Source organism: Pteropus alecto, unplaced genomic scaffold (assembly GCF_000325575.1).
Source record: "Pteropus alecto unplaced genomic scaffold, ASM32557v1 scaffold111, whole genome shotgun sequence".
Lineage (NCBI taxonomy): Eukaryota > Metazoa > Chordata > Mammalia > Chiroptera > Pteropodidae > Pteropus > Pteropus alecto.
The window spans coordinates 2548345-2566722 of NW_006431915.1; the positions used below are offsets into that span (position 1 = coordinate 2548345).

Here is an 18378-nt window from a genome sequence, read left to right on the forward strand (position 1 = left end):
CTCTTTGCAGACATGATTGAGCCACTAAGCATACTAACGAACTCTCTTCCTCCAGATAACTTTCTTATTAATAAGGTTTAAACCTTGATTAATTCAGCATTTTCTAATTGAAGCTGAACGCATCCAAATCTATTTATATATTACTAGCATATGGGGAAGTTATTGATTTTTGTATGTTTCCCTTATAGAACTCTGGGTTCTATGAATTTTTAAGAGGATTGTTTGAGAGATTCTAATTTGCATTTGCAAATAATGACAGCTTGGTCTTAATCTTTGTAATATTAATTTTTACTTTTTCTTGAATTATCTCAAAGGCTGAGACTTCGGTGCAATGTGAAATTTCATCAGTGGATAGCAGGTATCTCCCTTTTAATTGCTGATCTTAATGGGAAACTTTTACTATTCCAGTAGTAAGATTTTGCTATAATTTTCTGATTTCCTAGTAATGAAAACAGTATCCTTCTAGTCATAGATTACTAGAAGTTCAACTTTGTTTTATTTTGTTTTGTTTTTAATCAGAAATGGGAATTAAATTATATCAACTACTTATTTGGCAACTATCAAGATGGTCGCATGATAATTCTACTGTCCTCAGTTAATGTAATGAGCTACATGAATAGAGCTCCTGGTTTTGAGTATCCTTGCTTTTCTGGAATAACCTTATTTACTCACCACGGTGAATCATTTCTTTCATATACTGTTGGATTTTTATATAAAATATTTTATACAGTTTTACATCTATAATAAATATTAATATAAAGTTTTTTGTGTTTTTGGTTTTCTCTGTTGGATTATGGGATGACAGAGTAACACTAGATACAAAGAATGAGTATAAAATATTTAAGTAACATAAGACTTACTCTTGTCTAAAACTTCCTATATTTTTTAAATATTTCCATGAACATCTATTACTTTACACTAAGCGTTTAAAGATAAATATATGCATATATTTTACAAACAAAAATTATTAAGGTGTATTAGAATTTACTTAGTAATTCTGGTGTATGGGTTGGGGGTTTTCTCTTTTCCTGTGATAATTGGTTTACTTTCCTTTTCTTCTTTTAGTCAGTTTTCATTATTATATAGATTTTATAAAATCATCCTTTTCACTTAAGAATTTTAATTTTATTGATCTAATATTCTCATAACTTTTTAATTTCCTGTGTCTGTAGTTATGTCTCTTTCCTTATCTTAATGTTATATATTTGTGTTTTCTTGATAAATCAGACTTATCTGGCTTTTCTGTTGATAGTTAAATCGATTAAGTTTACTTGTTAATTTTCATAGAATTCTGCTTTTAACACAATAGTTTCTACTTAAGAAAACTTTTAGCTCCTTCAATTGATAGTGCCTATATTTTTAATAGTTTCTGTTTTCTAACTAATGCATTTGAGGATATTAATTTTTATATGACTACGACTGAGTCACATTACACAAGTTTTGATTTGTAGTATTCGCACTGTCATTTCTATTTAATTAGTCTGTAATTTCAACTTGGTTTTCTTTTTAACCAAAGATTAGTATAAAGTGTATTTTAAAATTTTTTAGTATAGAATTTGTGTGTGTTTCTATCCTTTGGCAGTTAATTTATAGTTTTATCGCATTCTGATCTGCATTTATTTATTGAGTGTATGGCACTTTTATTTTTGTGGCTGAATGGCCAGTTTTGATAAATGTTCCATTTGTATTGGAAAAGAATATTAGGCACACAGTTCTATACATATATCTATATTCAAGTTTAATGAATGTGTTTTTCAATTCTATATTCTGTTGTATTTGAGGACCACTTAATTTGTTAGTTTTTGGTGAGGCATATCAAAAATCTACAATTATCTTTGTAGTTTTGTAAACTTCTTATAGATAAAACAGATTATACTTTACATTTAAAACTTATATTATTAGGTACAAAAATGGTGAATTACTCCTTTCATCAACTAAAATTTACTTTTTCATTTTCGTTTTTTTAATCTTGAATTTTATTTTGTCTAATATTACTGTATTTCTTCTGCTTTCTTTTTGATACTACTTACCTGATTTCTGGTTACTCCTTTTTATTTCCAAAAACTTCTGGTCATTTACTTTTACTTACAACCTACTTAAATTGCTGTTTGCATTTTCTGTTTCTTAGACTATCATGTTGTGTGACACACCTCCTTCAAGAAACTGACAGATTCTATGAACCTGAGATAAAGAAAAAGGAGATAGAGGAATTGTTCAACCCATTTAATAAACTTGATTAGAGTTTATGGTTATTTATTTGGTTTAACTGTATGAGTTTCTATGTCTCATCCATTAACAAATATTCTGAAAATTGACATGTGCATATTAACCAAACAGTTTTATTTCTGACATCTTATTCTGCTTTCTAATGTTTTGTTTTCTATTATCACATCCTCTTGTTTGTTTATATCTTTTTTCTTTCTTTTTCTTTCACTGCATTAGTTGAATTTTCTTATTCCTCTTTTCCTTCATGAATTTTGAAGTCACGGCTCTACTACCTTAACTGCTTTCCTGGTGAGATTAAACAGTCAAACAGTGAACAGTAGTGTAGGACATTACACTCAGAATCTTGAATCTAACTATATTAAGAAAAAAGCTAATGGAAAGTTTTGAATATATTTGTAACCCACTAATGTGTCTGTAATATTTTGAAATGATAAAGCCACCACTTGGGCACATAAGCTAAACAATAACCTGTGTACTTGTTGAGGGAATATGGACTGAGCTAATTAATGTGTGTATATATGTATATTTATTATAAGAAAATTATATACGGAAATTTTGTTCAAATATTTAATAAAATCTAAACAATATTGTGATCTTTTTCAGTTTAAAGGGATAAATTTGATAATAAAAGAGTAAATAAGAACCAAGAATAAAAACCAACACACATGTTTACTAAAGTAGACATAAATGGAAACGAATAGTTTCAAAACTTATCTTACTACATACAAAATTGTAAAGATATTATAAAGATAGCCTTTCACAATTAAATGGATAAAGAAAGATGCTCTTTTTTAACAATGCTGTGACAATTACTTAATGATTTGGAAAACAATTACATTTGATCTCTATCTCATATCTCATGTTAAAATAATTTCTACATGGATAGTAGAGTTAAATGTGAAAATTAAAGTCTTGGAATTAGTAAAAGAAATATTTTAATGAATAGTTTTCCTATTAGGGATTTTGAAAGGCTTTCTGATATTATATCAATGATAGCATAAATTAAATGACTGATAAATTTAAGCATATTTTAACTTCTGTATATCAAAAAGCATTATTATTAAAGTTAAAAGCAAATAACAACTAGGAAAAATATTTTATTGCATATTAAAAGGGGTTAATATCCTTAATATATAAAGTGACATCATAAATCAATGTAAATACATACAATTGCACCAATAAAAATAAGCAAAAGACATAATTATCAAATCACAAAGAGGGAAATACACAGGAGAAATATAAAGAGTAATAGCAATTCTGTGTTTTGAGATTAGATATTCTTTTTCTTTTTTAAAACTTTTCTGTATTTGCTAATTTGCTACAATACATATTACTTTATATCAGTGCTCATTGAATGATTTGGGGCAAGTCATTGAAATATTTTGAGCCTCAATTCCTCTAAACATAAAACAAAAAAATAATCTTCAAGTCACAAATTGTAAAAAATAGATTTTAAAAATGAATGTGGGAAATGCTTTGTGAGATCATTCACAGATGTCAGAGAATCAATCCTATTGCTGATTCAGAGTGTTAGGGCTTTTCCCAGCCTCCAGACAAAAATCTGTGCATCTTCTCTTACACACACGATATCCCTTTGGTTTATGTTTCTGAGTTGTTGTTCAGGTGACAGCTGGAGATGTCTTGGATTTTGCAATCTCTTCAGTGAATGGGATAGAAGAATCTCCTAGATCTTGGCTGTGGGCTATAGTCAGATAAAACTATAGTAACAATCACTATTGCTTTTCTATTTCCATTTTACATGCTTTAGCATTTAGTTCTGGTAACCATGGAGTTAATTTGATTATCAAGTTTGTACTGTAATTCCAAGTTGATGACATTTAAAAAGTCCCTCCTAATTTCAAATTCAATGCTCTGTCATAAATAAAATGAGAGCATTGGCCAATCACCTTTCTCAATAATAGGAATAATTCCTTTATAAATGCTGCATGATATAGAGTGAACGCGAAAGGGCCAGAATGATCAACTTTTCACATGATCCCTGATATGTAGAATAGTGCTACGTGTTTCCATTTTTTTATCTCTATGTGAAATAAAAGCAGAATTATAATTTTCCAGGTGAAAAGCCTTATACTCCCTTTGTCTTTTTTTTTTTCTTATCCTAAAACTATAATAACCATTTTAGATTAAAAGACGAGAAGGGAAAAGGTGAAAGAAACCCTTAAATATTCCCAGGAAACAGATGTTGGTGTATAGAGAACACAATTAGCTGCCCTGTTAATCCTCTGAGTTAGAAAAAAGATGAAATGAACTGAAAGTCATCAAAATGCTTTTTAAAAAGCAGAAAAGTATTTATTAATTGACTAAGCTGTTAATTATCGTTAGTTATGTAAAGTACAGGATCTCATTTCAGAGAAACCTTAGGAAGAAAGAGAGAGAGGGAGAGAAAGAGGGAGAAAGAAAAGATTACTGGATTTTTGGTTCAATACTACTAGCTCAAGGAAATTTCTTTTGCAAGATAAGCAAATTGGATGTAGTAGAAATTGCTATGCAGATGGATTGAGCAAGTTCTAGATCTTCAGTAACTTGGTATGTAATCCTGGGCAAATCACTTTTCCTTGAGACCATTTTCTCATTTGGAATACATCAGTGATTTTCAAATTGTGCTTCCACAGAACACTGCTGATCCAGAAGGTGGATTAATGAACAATGGTGGTCTTTAGTCATAGAAAAATAGAGTGAAATAAATGTTCTCTCTTTGCTGTAGTTTAGTTATTTATATTTATGACAACTGCACCGGATGGATTTTTCTGAGCATATACAACTGTTTCTTCAATTTGAGATATCAATAAACAACACTTTCTTGATTTTAAGTTTTCTCTTCCACTTTTAGAAACCTTTGGCCCTATTGCCACATATTTGGTAGCTGAGTTCTAGCACTTGACAAAGAGAACTAACAAGCAGCAAATAAATCATGACAAGAAAACTGAGATATGGTTAATCATGATAGGTTTTTATTTTTAATTACTGTTCATTTTTAAAAATTGTTTAAATAGTAATGAATTTTTTTTTGTCATAAGTACATATCTTGGTCTTGATTTTCTGACTTTGATATCTGTCTCTTGACTCCAAATTTAGAGCTTGTCCTTCAGCTATGCTACCTTAATAGTTATAGATTCTCAGGTTCTCTTATGCATTTTTTAAAAATCCTCATAACAATCGTATAAGTAATTATTCTTCTTTTATAAATATGGAAACCGATGCATGAAACCCAAGGTTATTACTAGTAAGAGCAACAACTGAAAACTAGTGAGTTGATGTTGATTGCTAGATTTGGTTTTGTCTTTATTCTAAACGTTAAATCAATAAATACTGTTAAAACCTGCTCCTTGGAATGGAGCAGGATAAACATCAGAAAGGTAATAAAAATAACCTTGTTCTGCATACTAGACACTTAAAAAAACATATAATCAATGAGTAACTTTTGTGGAATATTGTTCTTAAAAACTTGCTGAGAAATCAAACCCCAACCTACTAGACAGGAGAGAGTATGTATAGATTCCATGTTATGGTGAAAAAGTAACTAACATTAGATCTACAAGGGGTCAGTCATGGGTTAGTGGTTAGTGGATGCAAAGTCAAGTCCACTTTGTGCTGGCAGTGACTACCCCAAACCCCTACCGGGTGCACTGAGCTCAGAGTAAGGGCTGTTTGGGAAATCAAATGAATATATGCAAGAATTTCAAGGTATGCTTAATAAATTTCTTTTATAAACTAGACATACATTTAGTTTGGTCAGTTTTAATAAGAGAAATTAATTGCTGGCAAATTTATTTGCAAGTTTTAAAACTTTTTCTTTCTAAATGAAAAAAAGATATATTTGTTGTGGAAATGTTTAAAAATCTGAGATACACAATGAAAAAAATAGAATACATCCATAATTACATCACCTAGAAAAAAATTACATCACCTGGAAAAAACTACTGTTAACACTTTACTTGTACTTTTCTAATCATTTTTCAATGCCTAGACACACACACACACACACACACATTTACCAATGAGATAATGCTATAGTTTTGAAATCTGCTTTTCCCTTATCAAAAAATCATGTATTTCAATATCATTTAACATTTCCTATAGAATTTGATAGCTATATAGCTTCCTATTACATAGATGAATAATTTCTTTAACCAATCACTTGTTGCTGGGTATCAATGCCACAATAATGGCATTAACAAACCTCCTTGTATGTTAATTTTTGATGACAGTTATGATTATTTCTTTAAGTCAATTTCTAAAAGCTAAATTCCTGGGTTAAATCTTTTACTACATTCAGAATGATTGAAACTTTTCATAATCTCACCAACAAGAACTAGATGGTTTAGTTTTTCATTTCCTCAACAACTGGGAATTATATATCCTCTTAACAATTGAGAAATATACACATATATATGTATATATAGATATATACACACATGCAATATATATTTCTGCCAGCATTTCAGTGTAAAAGAGTATCATAGCTTTCATTTGCATAACTGATGAAGGTGGACTTTTTTCATATTAACCATTAGTAATTTTCTTTTGATAATATTTGGTAATATATTTTAGATTGTAGTGGAATTCTAGATTTCAAAATATAAGAGTAGAATTTAGGAGACTTGGATTTTAGTCTTCTTTACCCCATTAGCGTTAGAGGATTTCAGGTTAAATCATTCAATCTCTTTGGTCCTAAATTTCCTTTTGTATATAAAATGTACTCAAAATACCCACTCAAATCTTTTTATTGTTCCTCTGAAAAGCAAATTAAATTACCTTTGTGAAGAACAGTTACTGTACGACTATTTTATTAGCAGTATTAACAAGCTCTTTGAAACACATTTATAATTACCTGACAGATAAAAGTAGGTTCTATCATTTAACTTTAAAAAGTGTTTAAATAATTAAACAGATAATTGACAATTCAGTTCAAACAAAGCAGTGAACTCCATACTATGTATATATGTATATGTTTATATGTATATACATACCTACATATATATGGCATATGTAATTATATAACATACAGATTTTATATATAAAATATCCACATTTTCTAAATTTTTTATAATGAGAGATCAACTTACTATTGACTCGGTGTATTTCCTTTCAAGGTGATTTTTGTGTGAGTGTGAATTATGAAAAAATAATCAGTGATCATAATTTTATATCTAGGTCTTTTACCCAACATGAGGCCATATTTCTATTTAATTCCAAAATCTTCACAAAAAACTTTAAACTGCCTAATATGTCACCATAAGAATGTATTATTATTTACTTAATCATTCCTTTTATCTTAATCACATTATTTTCGATTACTTATTTTACCTGTATCATTTTTTTGTATAAATCTTTTCTACATTTCTGACTGTTTCTTTAAGGTAGATTCTAAGAGGAGGAATTAAGAAGACAAAAAGCGAGAGCATTTTAAGCCATTAAATATATATTGTTAAATTGTGCTAAAAAGATTGTACTAATTTTTAATTTCTGTTAAGAACATATCATGAGGCGGCTTAATTTGGGGGTATACAAACCATCACTGGACCACATAATTTTCTCATTTTTTAAATTAAAAAAGTGATTCACAGTTTGGGCTATATGCTATCAGATTGTTTTTTAATCAAAAAATGTTTTTGTTATTTTAATTTTAATAACAATGTTTATTTTCATGTATGTTGAAAATGTATATGTAAATAGCCTATCAGACCTGTGATTTTTATGGCTATTATTGCTTCTGCTGTTGCTAAAAAAATTTTTAAAATTGATTTAAAAATGATATGAATTAAGTAAATAAAAGTACAGGTAGTATGAAAATGTTTTTTTAAAAAAGAAATCTTAAAGGTAAGAAAATGATAACTTTAGGAAACTGACATGACTGTGTAGCTTTTAGTGATGACTGTCCCCCACCAGCTCTGTGTTCTTGACCAAGTGACATCCCCTCTCTGGGCTTCAGTTTGAGTTCAGGTAGTAAGAATCTGGAAATACTGGTCTTTCTGCTAATAAGGGGTGCCTCAACAAATGGACAATCTTTCAGTTGAGTCTCTTTCTTCTGAATTTTTGGTTAACGTAATCATAGTTAATCTAAGGTTATTGTCTTTTAAAAAAAAATGCCTCTAGTAAAATTTTCATGTTAAATTATGAGTTAAGGGAAAACATCGGCTTTTTTAAAAATCCCAAAATTTTATTTTAAAATATTACTTCTCAATAACTCCATAGTAGGAACAGAAATGTTCAAATTAATCAGTCTCCTTATTGGCCAAATTCCTGTATTGCTTTCGAGTAAGTTAAAAATCTAAAGTTCTATAACCAAGCCATGTGATCTTAGAGCTAGTGGTTTATTTTGTATCCCTAATATTCAGTTCTCAGTATGGCACACTCTAGATGCTAGACAAATATTTATGATTGAATGATTATACGTGATGTTCTATATTACAGTAACTAGTTTAATCGAACTGCAAATTTAACTCCTACCTATAGAAGAAAGGTGTTTTTTTTTTAATTTTAGAACTTTGCTATTGAAACATCTTTGAAGATCATACAGAATAAATTTAACATAAGTTTTTGCAATTTCTCTTCCTTCGAGAACTGTTCAGGATCATGAATCATCAAATTTTGTCTTCTTTTAGTCACTTCTCCTTAAGTATGAACACTAGTCAACTAGTTACATATATTTGAATATGGGTTTATGATATATATTTATTTTTTTCTGTAAAGGATTAGAAAGGTGTGCTAGTGACTTCACTTTCTTGATATTTGGAAGGTCCATAATTATCTAATTTGGAGGTTTCAGAAAAAAATTTCAAAAACTAATTACCAACAAGAGTAAAACATCTCAAAAATTCAAAATAAAAAAATCACAAACAAACTCCAATTTTAAAAGACTATATTGAATCGCAGGAAAAGGAGTTTTACATAGGCAGGAAAATACTAAGTTTAAGAAGTGTGTCAAAATATGGTCAAATATTTAAGGATGAAATAATTAAGACTTCTGAAAAAGCCATACTCTATTCATCTACTCTTTGTTTTGCTAAAATCATCAGCTTGAACAGTTTTCCAGCTGGAATTTAGAAAATGGGGTTATAAACTGGATTTTTTTAAAAAAAATAGTTTTCAGGAAGCAGAAGGACTTTTCCCTTTTTATATAACAGAACGTAAACATTGAAATAATGACATTAGAACATCTATATGCTCTTGTTTCAGTTGAAATTCTACTTTTTAATGTAGCCTCTGGACCAACTCTTCTTGCCACGAGTCCTTTCTGTAGGTGATAGAATCCCCTTCTCCCCAACTCCCACCCCCCACCCCACATAAACACTGAGAGATGTGGGTGCCTTCCTTTACTAAACCTTGAAAAAACGAAAATGATTTATAGATTTTTCCCTATCTGGATAGAGCTGAGCAAGTAAGTGGATCATATTTGCACAGGTCACTTTGATTATAGGACTCCACAGTTTCTTGAACTAAAATTGCAAGATTTATTATTCTATTAATGCTCATAAAGTCACTCTTTTGATGAGCCATAATTTCCCTTTACGAGGAGTCTGTATGCCAGTCACCCATGATAAGGGAGAAGAAAGTCCAGATTTCCAACATATTCATATTTCCTGGGACATTAATAAAGTCTTGAAATCCCATATGACTCCAGGGGATAATGGCATAGGGTACAGTAACAAAAGGCAAATTTCACGGAGTCAGCATGTCCCCATGAGACTTCCCTCACATTGTTGGCTGTGTACAAAACCTAAGCTTTTCCATTTTAATTAAAAAATTTAGAAATTAACCCTCCTGGTGGAGAAGATAACCCACCAACTAGGCTTGTATTATCTTTGTGAATATTCTTAGGGAATGGAATAGCAGGAGGTGTGAACTTTCTTCTGTTTATCTTAATGGTCTGCTAATGGCAAAGCATAATTACAGTTACTTAAGTGCCAAGTTTATCAAGATTTTCCCTAAAACCTTCAGCCACACCGCTTTCCTTGACTGACCCAGCTTTTTATTTATCCAATTGATTTGCTATCATTTGAAAGAAAACTGGCCCCAATAAAAACACGCAAACAAAAAGCCCACTCCCCTATCATGTTTAATTTCTTTCCATTATTTCAATTGGACAGTATGACACTTGTGACTCCAAAAACGGTAGAAAAAAAATGGGTATGGCATCAGTAATTGAAATTTTAGCCTTCTCACATTCAAAAAGCAGGGCTATGCGGGAGTTTTGCAATAGTTCACTCCACGGCTTTGGGAAATCAATTTGCTTCTAAACCAGAAGGTGGTCTTCTACAGGCCATCCTGTTTGTGGGATGGAAACTTAGCCATTGTACCTTCCCCCCCAATGCACCCACAGGAGAAGCCGGAGAGCCACCTATCTCTCTCCACCGGTCTCTGGATCTCCTCGCTGCCTTTGTCCCTTCTAGACGTGGAGGCTTGGAGAGGAGGTTTAGTTTCCAAGGATTGGAGCGTTTGAAGGGCGGGGCCATCTCCAAGTCCATCTCCCCTTTTTGTCCTCTTCTCCTGGGACGGGAGGGAGGAGCCAGGTCCCCCCGCGGCCGGTTCGGGAGCTCTCTATCTCGGTCGCTCGAGGTGAGTGTGAAAGGGCGGAAGCCCGCTTAATTGTAGCGCAGGTTAATTTCTGGAGTTCACCGCAGTCTGTCCGCCAGCCGCTTCCCCGGTCTTTGCCAAGAGGGTTTATGAGGTCTGAAGCGTGTTGGGGCGCGCTCACGTTCTCGCGAAAGGCTCCTCCCCAGGGCTCATTCCCCGACTGCGGGAAGCCCTGTGGTGCCTCCGGAGCCTTGGGTTTCCTCTGACCTCGTCGCTTCTTCCTGCCTCCCTCCCACCTGGTTCTCTGCGCCCCTGCCCCCGGGGAAGGGCGGCCCCTGTCTTAGGACTTCCGACCCACGTAACCCAGAAGGTTTCTCCACGTCGATGAAGGTTTTATCACAGCCTCCCAAACCCAGCAGTAATAGGAACTTTCAATCTGAAATACGATTGTTATTTTCCCGGTGCAAAGCTTGACAGAAGAAGTCAGGTTTGTTTTTTGTTTTTTTGTTTTTTTGTTTTTTTTTTTTTTTTTTAAGACAAAGAGGTAAATTATCAGCCGGGGCACTGAAAGGGACGGCGGAGACCTGGCGCGTTTCCTCTCGTTGCCACGAGGAATTTATGGGGGAGCGGCGGCCAGCGCTCAGACACCCCTGGGGTCCCGTGGGGGAGGAGCTCGGGGCAGAAGGACTTCCCCAAGTCCCTCCAGGCGCCTGGAAGGGAGAGTCCTCCCAATTCTGCACAAAGCCAGGGTCATTTCAGTCCTGAACAGCCTCGCCGTCCTCCACTCTCCTTTCTTCTTTCTCTTCTCTTTCTTTGACTCCCATCTCCCACTCGCTTCTGTGCTTTCTCTTCCTTGTTCTCCTCTCCTGACTTTTTCTCTTCCCTCGCCCTCACCCCCCTTTCTTCTCCACCGCACGCGTAGAGTGTCATTTATTTATTTATTTATCACCCCCGCCATCAACACCCTTTTAGAGCTCCCAATCTTTTCAATGTGAGTGGGAGGGGAAAAGAGCAGGAAGTGTTAACGCGGAGGGGGTGAAATCGTGCCACTGGGTGATGGATTCTGCCCCAGAATAAACGATTGGGGAAATATCCTGGAAAATGATTCAGATCTGTTTATGAAACCCCGCTATCCGATGGGAACCAACTCCGCGCGCGTCTCCTCCTCCTCCTTTATTATATGGGTTTATGGGTGTATCTTCTCCGACTGTTCGGAAGGGGGAGGGAGCATGAAAGAGCGCAATCTTGCCCTGGATCCTCAACTCCGCGGCTTCTACACCGGATGCGCGCTCCCCGATGCAAAGGAATCCAGCAACATCCCCCCAATTCAGACGCGGACAAAAGAAACTTTAATTAAGGTCTCTGCCCCGCGCGCTGCGTGTTTCTCTGTCCCGAGGCTGTTGATGTCCAATTCGAGGATGCGAGACATAGAAATGGTACAACCAACCCATGCCCTTGAACTTCAATTGCTCCTGACTTGATGTATTGATTTTATTTTATACTGTAGGCATCCCCCCCCCCATCAAATTAAAGCCTTAGGAGACATTTGACCCGGTGAGAGAGGGGAGAAAACCCCACTCCTTTGCACAAGAGATAGGTCAGAACGATTTGGGGAAAATTACACTAAATAAAAATTCAAGGTGTGAAAGCTTCATCTTGGCTCTCTTGTCTTCAACACCATGACACCTTATCATTAGGAGCGCTGATTGTTACTTTCCGAGCCTTTAGATGATCAGCCAGAAAGTGCAAACAACGCGGGGCTGGAGGGTGTAAAGTTATTTAAGTAGGCTTTTTTTTTTTTTTCCTTTTGGTGCGCCGTCAAAACATTTCACAAGTTAGGAAAAAGTGGTGGTTCTGAGTCTCGGAATGATGGGTTCTCTCCCCCCACCCCCCTTTTCATTATCAGAAAAGAAATAAATTGCACAATGAGCCTTTATTTCTGGGGGGAAGACTTCAAAATACGTGCCAGTAATGGACAATTTGAGCTTTTCACTGGAGATACTCACACTGAAAGCTGGAAAGGGATTAAAAAAACCCCACGTGGTTGATCTGGATTTAGACTTGCAACCTCTAGTTCCCCATCTATGTTCTTTGCAAAGAGTGGCCTCTAGATGGATGCGTGTGAGGGACTCTCCGGGGTCGGGGCTCGGCGCCTCGGGCAGGGCTGATGGTGGGAGCGCTATGACCGGCGGGCAGTGTCCTCACCGGGGGCTTCCTCTGCGGGCCAGGGCGTCCGGGCGCCTCCGGGACGCGAGCGCGCACGCCTCATCCCGGCCGCCGCGCTCCTCGCACCGCCTTCTCCGCAGGTCTTTATTCATCTCATCTCCCTCTTCCCCTTCTCCTCCTCCTTTGCCTGCTTCTCCTCCTTCCTCCTCCTCCTTCGCTGCCGCCACCTCCTCCTCTTGCATCTCACTGGCCTGGCTCTGTGTTGCTCTGAGCGACAAAGACAATGTCCCAGCCTTAACTTTGCAACCACCTTGCCTCCTTCTGGGGTTCGGCGCGGGGGGGTGGGGGGAGGGGGGACAGCAGCCGTAGCCTCAGCATCTCCTCCAGCTTCTCCTTCTGCTCTTCTCCAGCTCTTGGATAATTCTTCCCTCCTCCCCCACCCAGCCCTTTCTTCATTTCTTTCTTTCTTTCTTTTTTTCTTCCTCTCTCCTGCACGTTGTTGTTGTTATTAGAAAGGCTTCGCGCACCCCCTGGTGCTCCGGCGTTTTGTGTGGCAGGAGAAGATTGTCTTCCTTCTCTCTTTCTGTCTTGCTTTCTCTCTCCCTCTGGTTGCTCATTATTCAGAGAGAGACACAGAGGGAGGGAGGGAGAGAGAGAGAGAGAGAGAGCGCGCGAGGGAGAGGGAGGAGAGGAGAGAGAAGAGGAGAGAGAGGGGAGAGAGTGAGAGGGAGAGGGAGGGAGGGAGAGAGAGGGAGAGGGAGAGAGAGACGGATATCTCAGGTCATCTGCAGCTGCAGCGAGTCTGAGGAGCCGAGGAAGGCAGGGAAGATGGCGTTCCTCCATTGCTGAGACCCGGCAGAAGCACATGAGACTCCCAAACAACTTCCACAACAATAACCCGAGCAGGAAGAGGAGAAAGAGAAAGAGGATAAGGAGGCGGTGGGGCTGGAGAACCCGAAACACCTCCCGGCGCCGGGACGCTTCTTCTGTAAGTTACTGCAATTAACGGCCACCTCGGGGTGGTCCGAGTGCTCCGGGGAGGAGAGCGCGGGGCGGTGGAGGCACAAACGCGCTCATTCATTCGGCCGAGCAGGGCTGGTGGAGCGGGAGCAGAGGAAGTCCCCCGCATGGACTGGCTGTTGGAAGAGGAGAAGAAGCGAGAGAGGAGAGGAGGGGGGGCGGGGGGGAGGAGGGAGAGAGGGAGGGGGAGGAGGAAGAGGAGGAGGAGAAGCGAGGGAGGAAGAGGAGGAGAAGCTGGTGCTGGTGGCTGCGAGGTGGCTGTGCTTTTCCTGCTGGCTGCTCCTTCTGCTGGGGGGAGCGGAGCGCTGGGGCTTAATTAATTTCGTGTAGTTCTATGGAGAGAAGAGAAAATGAAAGATGAGTGAGAAGAGACCTGGAGGCTTAGGACGGATGCTCTGAGCGCGGGGACAGGAGTAGGGACCGAGAGGGGGGCGGAGGGCGGAAGGCGAGGAGACCTGAGCTGAGAGCCAGGGGGAGCGAGCGAGCGAGGGGCAGAGGAGGGAGCGCTCTGAGCCGCCCCGACCTGAGCCGGTTGACCTCTTTCTTTCTCTGTCCCTCTCCTTCCTTTCCCCCTCTCTGTCTGCCTGTCCCCAGCCCGATGGCAAAGCCGTGCGGATTGGCACCCCTCTCTTCCTCAGGTATTTGGCTCCCTCTTCTCTCTCTCTTCTCTGTCTCTGTCTCTGTCTCTGTCTCTGTCTCTGTCTCTCTGTCTCTCTGTCTCTCTGTCTCTCTCTCTCTCCCTCTCTCCCTCTCTCTCTGTCTGTCTCTGCCTGTCTCTGTCTCTGTCTCTCTTCTCTCTCCGAAGTTGGGATGCGGGTCGGGATGTGTCGGGGGGTGGCTGCTGCTGTTGCTGGTGGTGGTGCTGCTGGTGAGGACAGAGGCGAGGAGCGGGGGCCACGGGCCGGGTGGGGGGCGCAGGTTCGGGAGCAGCTGAGGAGCTGTCTCCAGGCTGAGGGTTCAGAAGCGTCTGGTGGAGGAGGACAACGGTTTCTGGAGAAGAGAAGCCATTACACACTCTTGGCTCTCCTCTGAGGAAGGGAGAAAAGAAGCCAGGGGCCTGGGGGTCGCCTCACTCCTGGTGCAGTTCCCAGGGGTCTGCCCTCCTTCCAGGCACGAGGGGAAGCCGCTGCCGCCCCTCACTGGAGCAGCCCCTCTCTTTACCTTTCTTTATCTCCCTGTCCTCCATTTGCAAGCTGTCTGCCTTGGTTCCAGTCCAGACTCCAAAACACAAAGCTCCTTCTCACGTTCATTCTCCAGGCTTTTCACCATTCCTGAAGGAACCCTCATTTTCTTTTCATTGTAGCTTCTAATCTACAGAGAAGGAGGAAGGTTGCCTGGAGTTCCTTTTATATTCCTCCCCCACAAAAAAAAAAAAAAAAAAAAAAAAAAGTTTCATTTTTAAGCACGCGTCTGGGATGGGAAAAGACCAACCAGTTGGGGCTTTCTCCCAGGGCTCCCGGGGGCTATGCCTGAGTGTCTGTGTTGGCTGTTTGGTTTGCTTTGGTTTTGTTTCTGGAGGTGGCTTGCAGGTTTTGGAGGAAGTGACTAGTTTGGTTGAGAGCTGGGAACTGAGTCAGGTAAGCCGTGTCATGTAACTCCACCAGAAAATGGAGGAGAGCGGGTTTCCAGGAGACAAAGCTGAGATGAGAAGTGTTTATAAAATTATGGATGTCTCCATTTTGAAGCTCTGTTGGTGATGGCTGGAGGAGGAGGCTTGCCTGCCTACTCCTTCTCCCTTTCCTGGGGGAAATCTTGTGGTGGTTCCTCACTGTCTATTCATTATGCAAGGAAATGAGGGGCTTTTAAGGGCTGCTCAGATTTTTCTCCCACCAAAGGAGTGTTTTCACAAGTTATTGAGATGTTTGTTTCCATTTTAAAGTAAACTTTTGGAATTTTTTTTTTTCTTTCTGAGTGGACTTGAAGGGTTTTGACCTCCTTCAAGAAAGGCAAGGCCAGACCTTAAACATTTTCCACCGAGGTCTTCACACAACTTTTAAGCTGCTCCAGGTCTCCTGAAAGTCACCAGGAAATGTTGTTTCCTCATTGTAAAGACAGTGGTGGCCCTAAGCTGAGATTTTGGAGTTCTGAGGCTTGGCTATCATCATGTTTTGATGCATTGCAAGACTTTTTTTGTCTGGTTTGGGTTGATCTCTGGGAAGAAAAAAAAAAAACAAAACTCAACAAACAAATGCTACAAGATCTCACAGGAACTCTGACTGACACCAGTTTCTCCAGGGTCTACTTTTCTCTTCAGGTTGTTCCATTTGTGTGTTAGGCCTTCTTTTAGTTCCTTTGTTTTCCCTCTTCCCTTCCATCCTGCTGTTTTTCCTGTGTTCTCAAGTACTGTAAGTCTTCAGAAATATCAGATGTCTTAACAATGTCACTATGGAAACAAATTTTTAAAATATTATGTCAGTTGAGAAAATCTTATGTCCAGGTATCTTTACCTTTTTAATTGGGAGGAATTTATTAGTCTTATAGGAAGACATTTTGTGAGGATGATTTGAAGAAAGGACCCAGTCCTACCCCTGACCACACACATTGATTGGAGTTCTTCACAGATTAGTTCTAGAGGATGTATGTAATTGATCCAAGTAAAGAACTAAATCCTGAAATGCTCGAGGATTTTATAAAAGCCAACCATGAAGATGTTGCTTTTCCATTAGGTGAGGTAGCCATCTTGAGGATGAGGAAAGATGTTGGAAGAATTTTAGATGGACTATTGAAGACAGGTGAGGAGGGCTCCACAGTGGAATGAAAACTTGGAGGAGATGCAGAACCAATTAATATATTATAAGGAGGCTGATTAGACCTTGTTTTCAACCAAGGAGAAATATAGAAAGGTACCAGCTTCAACAGAAATAAGGAACACATTGGTGAGCGACTTGTATCAGCTTTATTCTAGCTTTGCTTTCTCGTGTGTCAGATTTTTGTGTGTGTGTCTCTGTAAAGTTCCTTAATGTCTACAGTATTTTTGTGCATATTGAAGTGGTTTTAGATTCCAGATGTAATTATATTCTGTTGAGTAGCTGGTAGCAGTGTCATTCAGTAAATGCACAATGCTGTATATGACAACATCACATTTTTCAAACCAAACTGTTGTGTCATTAATTGAGGGTTATTGTTCTTCTGAGGGGAATGAAGGAGAGGGGGGAACACATGGTTCTTTAACTGATAATTGTCCATGGTCAATGAAGTAAAGCCCTGTTTTTGCAGACAGAAATGTATGGTTTTCAATATTTTCAGTTGATGTGTATGCTCGTATAAAAATACTTCTCTTCAGATCTCTGCTTCTTATTCAAAACCTAGGACTCTCCAAGAGCACTTTAAAAATCTCACTTGGAATCATACCTTTACTTATTCATTTTTGAATGTTATTTTTTTGATACTGTTACTATTCCTCCTAAGTGGAATGTCATCAATGTTATATTTAAATTTGCTAATGCATGTATGGCTGCTACATGTTTAGACTGGGAAGTTCAAGTGCAAGGGAATAAGGAGTTATTTGGGAAAGTAATTACTAAGTAATTTTGCATCTAGTTTACCATATATGTTTATGTAAACATAAATACATTAGACTTTGATCTTAGAAGCAAACTTCCATGATATCTTTTTTGTTGTGGATATCAAGACAACTGCTTAATTACTTATTTCAGTGGAGAAAAAAAAATCTGACAAAGTGGTTGCCAGTCCAGCAGTTTGACTCACCACAGTTTTTTTTAAACTTTGCATCCAAACGCCTTAGTGTCTTTATGGATAGTCTTAGAGTTGAGCTTTCTAGAGGAAAAAATAGGTGTCTGAGAGCATTTTTGGAGTTTGAGAATATGTTCTAACTGGTTACCTAAAAGATCCGTCCCATCTCTGATGCCCTTCATCAACATGAGAAGTGCCATAATATGAAAGACATGGTTTTTGTATTTTTAGAGATATACACATTCAAAATGGGACAAGTATCTTGGATAAACCACTATGAGAGAAATAAGGATGTCGAATTGAATATTCTCATTTGATGTCAAAGCTCAGAGATCCTTTTGTTTTTGAGACATCAAGTTGATGAGGCTCATTATGCAAATTTTTGCATAGTTTTAATATGTCACAGAAATCATTCTGGAGAAATATATGTGAGCTATGATGCACACTGTCATAAAAAAAAAGATTATTGTTGGAACTTCTCAGTCCTTAGTAGCTCTCATATTAGATTTATGTCTATCTAACTCATTGATCATTAATCCCTGAAGACTTGTTTTTTCCCCCACTCTTTGGAGTTAGAGACAACTTTTAGACACAGAATAAATAAATCAAAAGTATGTGTGTGTGTATATAAAATCTTTTAATGAGTCTTCTGGAAGGCATAGGGGAAAATAAATCTAACTCTATTAATGGACTTTAGAGTACTCGGGATGAGTTTTCCTGAAAGAAAAGAGTGAT

At 37.9% G+C, this 18378-nt stretch overlaps 1 protein-coding gene across 12 annotated transcripts in view; it reads left to right on the top strand.

Moving 5' to 3' along the window:
- The first annotated feature begins 13640 nt into the window (after positions 1-13640).
- Positions 13641-18378, top strand: part of ZNF462 (zinc finger protein 462) — a 130965-nt gene continuing 126227 nt past the window's right edge. For 11 of the 12 annotated variants that reach the window (XR_001518130.2, XR_001518133.2, XR_003043844.1 and 8 more), the window contains exon 1: positions 13641-13918. The gene's annotated coding sequence lies outside the window, so the exon portion shown is untranslated. Of the gene's footprint in view, positions 13919-14170; positions 14205-18378 lie in introns of those variants that run through there. The other variant, XM_025041424.1, reaches the window with a different exon arrangement.